General features: G+C 47.0%; 1 long non-coding RNA gene across 2 annotated transcripts; it reads right to left on the reverse strand.

The window, feature by feature from the left end:
- Positions 1-793: 793 nt before the first annotated feature.
- On the reverse strand, positions 794-8,967 carry LOC142831101 (uncharacterized). 2 transcript variants are annotated; one of them, XR_012906769.1, is made up of 2 exons: positions 8,804-8,967; positions 794-2,946 (listed from the first exon to the last, which is right to left on the reverse strand). It is a non-coding gene; the product is annotated as an uncharacterized LOC142831101 (long non-coding RNA). The 2 variants fall into 2 exon arrangements; XR_012906770.1 differs by lacking the exon at positions 8,804-8,967 and adding an exon at positions 7,927-8,073.
- Between the last annotated feature and the right edge of the window lie 1,580 nt (positions 8,968-10,547).

The following is a 10,547-nucleotide window of genomic DNA, read 5'->3' on the forward strand; positions in this document are numbered from 1 at the left end:
GACCGCCATCCTGACATCGAGCCATTGATCACTACCCGCTGGGCCCGGCCTTCTATCCATCTTTCTATCCATCTTACCGTCCATTTATCCAATCCACAATCCCTTAACTTGCTGGCAAGAATATTGTGGGAGACCGTATCAAAAGCCTTGCTAAATTCAAGGTATATAACATCCACTGACTTCCCCATGTCCACCGAGCCAGTTACCTCATCATAGAAGCTAATCAGATTGGTCAGGCACGACTTGCCCTTCGTGAATCCATGCTGACTATTCCTAATCACTTTCCTCTCATCCAAGTGCCTCAATATGGATTCCTTAAGGATCCCTTCCATGATTTTTCCAGGAACCGAGGTAAGACTGACCGGCCTCTAGTTCCCTGGATCATCCTTCTTCCCTTTTTTGAAGATGGGCACTACATTTGCCTTTTTCCAGTCATCCCGGATTTCTCCCGATCTCCACGACTTTTCAAAAATAATAGCCAAAGGCTCCACAATGACATTTGCCAACTCCCTCATTACCCTCAGATGCACTAAGTCTGGACCCATGGATTTATGTACGTTTAGCTTTTCTAAATAGTCCCTAACCTGTTCTTTACCCACCACGGGCTGTCCATCTTCATCCCATCTTGCGTCACTTGGCGCAGAAGTCCAGGAGCCGACCTTGTCCGTGAATACAGAGGCAAAGAAAGCATTGAGTACTTCAGCTTTCCCCACATCATCTGTCACTAGGTTACCTCCTTCATCCATTAGGGGCCGCACACCCTCTCTGATGTCGAAGCAAACGCCTCACTCAGTTTACGCGGCTAAACAGACATTTTTATTGGCCAATAAAAGCAAAGTGAGCCAAACGTGGTCTCAGCAAAGCCGGGTCCAGTAAGGCTACCTAATACAATCAATCCTAGTATCTTTATACCCTTAACCAAACAGTCTGACGTCAGGGCATCCAATTACAGAAATAATCAATTAGACTAGGAAAAACAAAGCCTTATCAACATGATGGCGGACAGGTATGAGGGAGTACCTCTCCTCTCTGAACCAGCCCAATTAACACATTCCAATAGCACATCTGTCTTGGCCTGGCGCATGGGTTGATAGAAAGTTCACTCTGGCCTACGTGCAAAGACAAAAAGCTGAAATGGTTTCTGTTATACAAGATGGCTTCTAGCTAAACATAAACTAACTTCATCAACTCCCCCCTTTTAGCCTTTTAAAGGCTAACCATGAAACCATTTTACATCTCCATTTTCATCAAAGCCTTTATATACATTTCTTGTTCCTCTCTCTGCTCATCATATTTTAACATCATTACTTCCACATTCTCTTTAGTAAGGGTCTGTCCCTTGTTTTCTAGAATACAAGAAATACAGCATTTGATTAACAAGAAACAAAAATAAGCACAAAAGAATATAGCCAATACTAAAACTACACCTTGCAAAATCCAAGTTCCAACATGTCCAAACCAGCCTCTTAACCAATCCCAGAGGGTCCAGTCTTCCCCCTGCCTTAAGCGTTCCACAGCTTTTTCAATCTCTGAGGCATCTTCCTCCACTTCTTTGCTGGTGTCGGTGATATACACACAGCATTCCTTTCCTACTAAGGCACAAACCCCGCCCTTACTAGCTAGGACATAGTCTAGGGCCATCCGGTTCTGGAGAACCATTTGTCTCACTTCTCCTAGTTCCATATTCATGGCACGGAGAGCTTTGGTTGTGGCATTAGCTACTTTCTCGAAAGCTACTTCCAGCCTCCGAATTTCTCTTACTGCATAGGCCACACCCAATCCTGGGAACGCAATTCCCCAAAACCGCTGTGTTTCTGTTATCTCTCGGTAATTTCGGATTCTACTCCCAGGGAGATGGTTAGTGATTCGAATGGCTGGGAAGGCTGCTCCAATGTAGCAGGTTCCACTCCAGCCCTTGGGCAGTGTTTTGTATGCTCGGCGACCATATATAAAGTAATGGCCAACCTTTGCTGTTAAGGTCCTTTGGCATTGGGGCTTCATCATCCATTGCAAATAGTACCCATCGATTCCAAAGTCATAAGGGCCTTTGTTATTTTCCCAGGTGTTATTTCTGTTCCATACTCCATTCAGGACAATGTTTACCTCACACCTGCTTTTCCCCACTTGGGCTCCTGTACTATTACATGTCCAGCAGTATTCTCCAACTGGTGTCAGAGCTAGGCAGATGTACCCTGGGCTAGTAAACCCTTTATCCTGCCAGGTATCATTTGGCTTTAGCTCATTAAACAATGGGCCATTCATTTGAGTGTTGTTCAGTGGAACTGGAATCATTGGGATGCCTCCTTCTGAATGTACAGGACTGTGAGCACATATCCAGCAACCTGTGGAATTAAATTCTTGGGAAATTTGGTTCATTAAAAGCATAAACACATTTGAACCATATAGGTTATAACTACTAGGTATTAAAAACAAAACTAAGCATAAGCTCAACATGAATTGTTTGTCCAGCCTCATGCTGGCTGTTCTTCAGGACTTCGTAGTTTGCTTCACCTATCGCTGGCAGGTCCTTCTGGGCCGCAGCTGGTACCTTGGCCTCGGTCTTTCAGGATCGTCTGCTCCAGGGCTTGGATTGCCGGTACCAAGCCTGCGCTGATCCTCGTCTACTTCTGGACCTGGATTTCTGGTACCAGGCCTGCGCTGATCCTCGTCTGCTTCTGGACCTGGGTCTCCGGTACCAGGTCTGTGGTGCTCCTTGTTGGGGCCGACTTCTGTAGGGGCCAGGACGGGTTTGCAGTGGGATGCGTGAATCCAGGTGGGCAATCCTTCGCACTTTACAGCAGTATGGGTGGTCAGAAGGACTTGGTAGGGACCCTTCCACCTGGGTTCCAGGGCAGTCTTTCGCTGGTGAACTTTCACGCAAACCCAGTCTCCTGGTTGTAGTTTATGGCACGGCTCAGTCAGGGCCTCTTGGAAGGCGTCCTTAACCTGTGAATGATAGGACTGTACACACCTCATAAGTTCCTGACAATACTTGACTATGCTTCCTTTAATGAGTATGGCATCAGCCAAGTTAATGTCTGGGCTGCTTAACAGTCTCATAGGTCGGCCACATGCAATCTCATGTGGGCTGAGTCCAGTTTTCCGATTAGGAGTGGCTCTCATGCTCATTAGGGTAACCGGGAGTGCTTCTACCCATGTTAAACCAGAGTCCTCACATATCTTAGCAAGTTTGTTCTTTAAAATCCCGTTACGTCTCTCTACTGCTCCTGCGCTCTCCGGGTGTCGCGGGCAGTGCAGTGCTTGTCTGATAGAGTAGTACTTTGTCAGCTTTTGAACAATTTGTCCAGTAAAGTGGGTACCTCTATCACTGGAGATCACCAGGGGTATTCCCCATGATGGGATGTAATGATTTAGAAGTTTCTTAGCTACTGTGATGGCATCCGCTTTCCTGCGGGGATAAGCTTCTACCCATCCCGAAAACAAACAAACAATAACCAGCACATATTCAAAGGATTGACATTTAGGCAATTGAATAAAGTCCATTTGTAAATTCAGAAATGGTCCTAAAGGCGGAGGTCTGGTTGCCGGAACTGTCTTTACAGGTTTACCCACGTTGTGGGCTTGGCAGACAGGGCAAGCCAGACAGTAATCTTTTGCTGCTTGGGAGAATTTGGGAGCAAACCAATTTTGCTTTAGGATTGCCACCATCCCCCCTTTGCCAACGTGCGACAATCCATGGAGCACGGAGGCAAGGTGAGGTAGCAAGAGCACTGGGGCAACAATGCGGCCGTCAGAGCTGCGCCACAAATGGTCTGGGTGCAAGGTGCACCCTGCCAGTCTCCACTCCTGCTTTTCTGATTCTGGGGCTTGGTCCTGCAGGAGGGCCAGTTCTGACAGAGATGGCAAAGGAGCTGGCGGTGGTGGGAAAGAAGGGTACAATGCTTCAGCCCGAGGAGGACATAGGGCGGCTGCCTTAGCAGCCCGATCGGCCATGTCATTTCCTAATGCAACTTCATTAGAGGAAGAGGAATGAGCTACACACTTAACAATAGCAAGAGCTGAAGGTAAAAGTACTGCATCAAGTAAAGCGGCTACATAAGGCCCATTCTTTATAGAGTGGCCAGAGGAAGTAAGGAAACCTCGCTGCTTCCAGAGCGTACCAAAATCATGAACTATGCCAAAAGCATACCGGGAGTCAGTGTAGATAGTAGCAGACGCTCCTGCGGCAATGTGACAAGCCCTTGTTAGAGCTATTAATTCTGCCACCTGTGCGGAAGAAACAGCAGGTAGAGGAGCAGATTCTATGACATCTCAGACAGTACAAACTGCATAGCCTGCTACTAAAACTCTACTAGAATTATAAAAGCAAGAACCGTCTGTATACAGTATAAAATCAGGGTTATCGAAAGGCATTTCAAACAGGTCTGGTCTTGGAGAGGTGACGGCTTGCACAACTTGCAAACAGTCATGAGGCTCCCCTTCATGGGGTGCAGGGAGCAGTGTAGCGGGATTTAAAGAGTCACAGCGAATTACAGAGACATTGGGAGAAGCAAAGAGAAGCCGTTCATATTTAACAAGACGGGCATTAGAAAGGTGCTGGGTTTTTCCTTTTAAAAGTAATGCTGACACTGAATGAGGAACAGCCAGTGTTAATGGAGATTGTAAAACCAAAGGTTCTGCTTGCTCTAGAATCCGTGCTGCCGCCGCAATTGCACGGAGGCACGGTGGAAATGAGGCCGCAACGGGGTCAAGATAGGTGCTGTAATAAGCAAGAGGGCGGTATTTATCACCATGTTTCTGCACTAGTACACCTAAAGCACATCCTTCTTTTTCATGACAGAACAAAGTGAAATGACGGGAGTAATCGGGCAAGCCCAGAGCTGGAGCAGAAGCTAGTGTTTGTTTCAGAGACGAGAAAGCAGTGTCTTGCTGAGATCTCCACGGTATAGGGGAAGGGGTTGCATTACGGGTGAGCTCTTGGAGCGGTTTGGCTAGCTGAGAAAAGTTAGGAATCCATTGTCTGCAGTAGCCAGCCATACCGAGGAAAGAGCGGACTTGGGAGGGGGTAGTGGGTTTAGGGGCAGAAAGGATTGCCTGGATTCTATCAGCAGAGAGGTGACGGCTCCCTGCCGAGAGGTCATGGCCCAAATACCGAACTGTGGGCTTGCAGAGCTGAAGTTTTTGTTTAGACACTTTATGACCCTTATTAGCTAAAGCAGTGAGAAGTACAACAGAATCTAATCTGCAGGCCTCAAGGGAAGCGCTACAAAGAAGCAAATCGTCTACATATTGAATAAGAGTAGAACCAGAAGGGAATGTAATGTCAGAGAGATCCTGCCGTAGAATTTGTGAAAAGTAGGTGGGAGAATCTCTAAACCCTTGTGGCAGAACGGTTTAACAGTATTGCTGTCCTTTATAAGTAAAAGCAGTAAGATATTGGCAATCAGGGTGGAGGGGAACACTGAAAAAGGCGGAGGAGAGATCAACGACAGTAAAATGGGTGGAATCAGGTGGGATAGAGGAGAGAATAGTGGTCGGGTTAGGCACAACAGGAAATTGAGAGATGACAATAGCGTTAATAGCTCGAAGGTCCTGGACGAAACGATAGGTGTCCCTTCCTGGTTTCTTTATAGGCAGTATAGGAGTATTACACTCACTTGTACAGCGAACAAGAACACTTTGTGCCAAGAGATCAGAAATAACAAGCTGAATTCCTGCCTCAGCTGCAGGATTCAGTGGGTATTGGGTAATACGGGGCAGACACTTAGTTTTGTCAACAGAAATGTAAACGGGATCTACTGATATCCTGCCCACTTCGTTTGGGGTGGTGGCCACAAACAGTTGGGGACCTGGGACAAAAGATCAGCATCCGAAACAGGAATTAAGGGAAATAGTTCAGTGTCAGGACCCTGCAGCAGGTCCTTTACTTCCTGTCGGGTCTGTGCAGGCACTTCAAGATAAACCCCATCAGGAGTACAGAAAATAGTGCAACGTAATCTACACAATAAATCTCTTCCTAATAAATTCACAGGGGAAGTAGGACTTAGGAGAAAGGAATGATGCTCAGAAATAGGTCCTAGGACAAGAGACACGGGTTTAGAAACAGGGTGAGGCATGACTTGATTAGAAATACCAACTGCATTAACAACCTGGTTAGAAATAGGAATAGAGAAAGAAGACGCTTGGAGAGTGGACCTGCTAGCACCTGTGTCCACTAAAACCTGGGTGTTTTGTCCAGCAACTTGGCAAGTGAGGGTGCCATCAGAATTCAGGGGAATAAGCGGAGATAAAAGGGTGAAGTTGCAATCCTCCTCTGGGCACCCCTATTGACTCTTAGCCGTTGCTAAAGTAAACTGACCCTGCGGGGGTCTGAAAGCTACAGGCTCTGGCTGCATGGGGTGGTTTGGGCACTGGCTTTTCCAGTGTCCTGGCTGTTTGCAATAGTGACAAGTGTTTGCATTTATCCTGGGGTTGCCACGGCCGGCAGAATTTCCAGACCAGGGTGAGCCCCGTGACTGTCGTTCTATGGGACGCCCCCGACCCCTGCCTGTTTTAGTAGGCAATGATTGCAGAACCATAAGCTTAGGTTCTTTGTCCTGCTTAGCCTTTATACACTGTCTGCAGTGGTTTGCCACTGTCAGAAGCTCCTCTAAGGGTTTAGTTTCCCAGCCAATGGTTATCTGTTTTAACAGGGTCTGGATAGCTGGATCCAGTCCAGTAACAAAAGCGGCACCCAGCGCTTGCTTGGCAGTGTCAGCTGGGTTTTCAATGCCAGAGTGCCTTTCAAACACTTTAGTAAGCCTTTCTAAATAGGCACCTGGTGATTCATTTTCTTCCTGTTTGCAGGTGCTAATTTTAGCCCAATTCGGAAGTTTGGGAAAGACTTGAAGGATACTATCAAGCAGTCCATTTCTAGCTCGGGTGAGAGCCTCTTTATTAGCTGCTAAATCTGGGTCTCCTGAAATAGGTCCAGGTGGCCAGCCTGCCTTCTTTAAAATCTTTTTACGCTTATCATCAGGCAGAATCACCCTCAAAAGCAGATCAAGGTCTTGCCAGTTAGGATCATAAGACCGTATTACTAGTGCCAGTTCTGCTTTAAATTTTACCGGGTCCTCTTCTACTGAGGGAAAATCTTTGGCCATGGCGTGTAATTCGGTTTTGGTCCAGGGTTGGTAAACCCGCATACGCCCTCCTTGTGGGTTTGGGACTTCCCGTAAAGGATAAGCAGCGACGGGGCTATTATTCCCCGACTCAATACGTGCCACTGATCGTTGTCCCTTAGGAGTTGCTGGCTGGAGGAGAATAGTGCTTCCCCCAGAAATCTTATATGTAATCGGGAACACCCCTGTTCCTTGTTTTTCCTTCTCAGTCACAGCCTGGCTTCCTGAAACTACTTGGGGCTCGGGAGCTGAAAGTGGGTCTGGTACTGGCGGGGGATTCCACGCGGGGCACAGGACATCATTCATGTCATCCTGTGAATCGGGGTTTGGGAGACAAGGATACAATTGCCCAACAGGTGGTGCACTAGGCTTAGTTATCACTGCTTTTGATTGAGTGCTAGCCTCTTTCAGCAGTTTAATCTGTGTTTGCAGTTTTTCCTGAGTATCTTTAAAGCTTCTTAATTGAGATTCTTTCTGCCTTTTAAAAGTTTCTTCATACCATGGTAGATAGGCAGACCATTGCAGATCGGGAGTTTTCGCTCCACGACCCTCAAGAGCCTCCCTTAAATGTAAAATTTTAGTTACATCAAAAGTCCCTTTCAATGGGAATTACAATTTTGGGTCATTTTGAGTATACAAATTCCACTTATCCAGAAACTTGCAAGTATTTTTCCCATAGTGGGTATACATAAAGAAAGCCGGACTGTCCTTAGAAGGCACTGGAATTCCTGTAGACTGACCTACCCCCATTTTCTGCGCGCACGCTTAATTCTGTAAGACACCGAACCAAAGTCCGCCTGCTTACACCATATTCTGCAAGTCACCGAATCAGAATCCGCCTGCTCGCTCTGCGAGTCACCGAATCAGGATCCGCCTGCTCACTCTGCGAGTCACCGAATCAGAATTCGCCTGCTTGCTCTGCAAGTCACCGAAACAGGATTCGCCTGCTTGCTCTGCGAGTCACTGAATCAGGATCCGCCTGCTCGCTCTGCGAGTCACCAAATCAGGATCCGCCTGCTTGCTCTGCGAGTCACCGAATCAGGATCCGCCTGCTTGCTCTGTAAGTCACCGAAACAGGATTCGCCTGCTTGCTCTGCGAGTCACTGAATCAGGATTCGCCTGCTCGCTCTGCGAGTCACTGAATCAGGATTCGCCTGCTCGCTCTGCGAGTCACCGAATCAAGAATTCACCTCCTCGCACTGGTCCCCTCCCTTTTTGTTGCGAAGCACTGGACTCAAGGTCCACCTGCCTCGCAGGGGTTTCCGGCACCTGCCCCAGCCCAGCAGAACACCACGTCCTGGCGCCTGGAGACAGCCTGGCGGAATGGGGCACTATGGCCTGGGGTTAGCCTCAGAGGTCAGTACTACGCCCACAAATAAGAGAGAGAGACAACAAAGCTTCCCCACAGTTCCGTGTGCCGAGAGAGAGTAATGGCACCACACCAGCTTTTAGCGTCCGAACACAGAGGGTCCAGCGCGTGGCTGCCTCACTAGAGACACCGGTGTGCCCTTTTGGAACTGTGACACATAAGACAGGCCTAATAGACAAAGACAGACACAGACAGACAAAAATGTTAGCCGCTCCACAAAATTGAATTCCGTAGCTCCCCTTACCCCGATGGCTGACCGTCACTCCAAATCCCAAGCCCTCACTAGGAGATTTCGTAACAGGTATCTCCTTACCTTCTATTGAGCGCTCTGAGAGGTTTGGAAGTGGAGTGCCGGTCCGTCCATACGGGCAAGTGGCGCGTTAGGAATCTCGGTGGAACCTCCAAATTGTCGAAGCAAACGCCTCACTCAGTTTACGCGGCTAAACAGACAGTTTTATTGGCCAATAAAAGCAAAGTGAGCCAAACGTAGTCTCAGCAAAGCCGGGTCCAGTAAGGCTACCTAATACAATCAATCCTAGTATCTTTATACCCTTAACCAAACAGTCTGACGTCAAGGCATCCAATTACAGAAATAATCAATTAGACTAGGAAAAACAAAGCCTTATCAACATGATGGCGGACAGGTACGAGGGAGTACCTCTCCTCTTTGAACCAGCCCAATTAACACATTCCAATAGCACATCTGTCTTGGCCTGGCGCATGGGGTGATAGAAAGTTCACTCTGGCCTACGTGCAAAGACAAAAAGCTGAAATGGTTTCTGTTATACAAGATGGCTTCTAGCTAAACATAAACTAACTTCATCACTGATCACCTTCTTCTTGTTAACATGCCTGTAGAAACCTTTCTTGTTATCCTTCATATCCTTAGCCAGTCACAATTCCATTTGCGCTTTCACCTTCCTGATAACCCCCCGGCATTCTCGAGCTATACCTTTAAACTCCTCCCTGGTCATTTGTCCAAGTTTCCACTCTTTGTAAGCTTCCTTTTTGTGATTAAGTTCACCAAGGATTTCCCCTGTAAGCCAGTCCGGTCTCCTACCATGTTTGCCTCTCTTGCTACGCGTCGGGATGTTTTTTTTTCTGTGCCTTCGATAAGGCTTCTTTAAAATACTGCCAGCTGTCCTGGACTCCTTTCCCCTTCATGTTAACATCCCAGGGGATTCTGCCCATCAGATCTCTGAGGGAGTCAAAATCTGCTTTTTTGAAGTCCAAGGTGTGTATTTTACTATTCTCTTTTCTTCCTTTCGTCAGGATCCTGAAATCTACCATCTCATGATCACTGCTTCCCAGGTTGTCACCCAGCTCCACTTCCCCTATTAGTTCCTCCCTGTTTGATTGCAGGACTAACCCCCGGAGTCCCATGGTAAGAGCTTCCCTTCTTATCCATGATAGTTCCCATTGGAGTCTATGGGTTTTGCAGTGTCATGCTGCAGTAATCAACCCTTAGGAGGTGTTAATTTGTATTCCTTTGATGGTGATTGTTTTTCACACTTGGTGGGGTCTTCCCCTGTCTCCAGGGTTCATCAATGCTGCAAATTTAATTCAGCCTCAAGACACCATTGATGTTTCAAAGTTTCCACTTCTTGATCACCTGGTCATCTGTGATGGCTTTCACTCACACACCCCCTCCATTCACACCAAACAATTGTATAGAGTTTCAAACAAGATTAATAGTTACAAAGGTTACAACTTAATTTGCAATACTTAACAGGGAGCAAGGCCTTGCAGTGAACATTATCTAATCATAAGAGATACAGACAGAGGATATGTCTACACTACAGCGTTATTTCAAATATCTTATTTCAAAATAGTTAATTTGAAATAAGTTATTTCGAAATAATGCGTCTACACGCAAAATGCATTTCAAAATAGCGTTTTGCTATTTTAAAATAGCACGTCCACACTGAGTGGATGCTGACTCGCATTTAAGGCCTGCTGGAACCAGGTCCGGCAGGGCATCAGGTGAGGAGTTATTTTGTGTGGCTGCTGTCTGAGGCTATCTGAGGTATGTCCTTAAAGGGACCCCCTCTGGACAG

Source organism: Pelodiscus sinensis, chromosome 12 (genome assembly GCF_049634645.1).
Source record: "Pelodiscus sinensis isolate JC-2024 chromosome 12, ASM4963464v1, whole genome shotgun sequence".
NCBI lineage: Eukaryota > Metazoa > Chordata > Testudines > Trionychidae > Pelodiscus > Pelodiscus sinensis.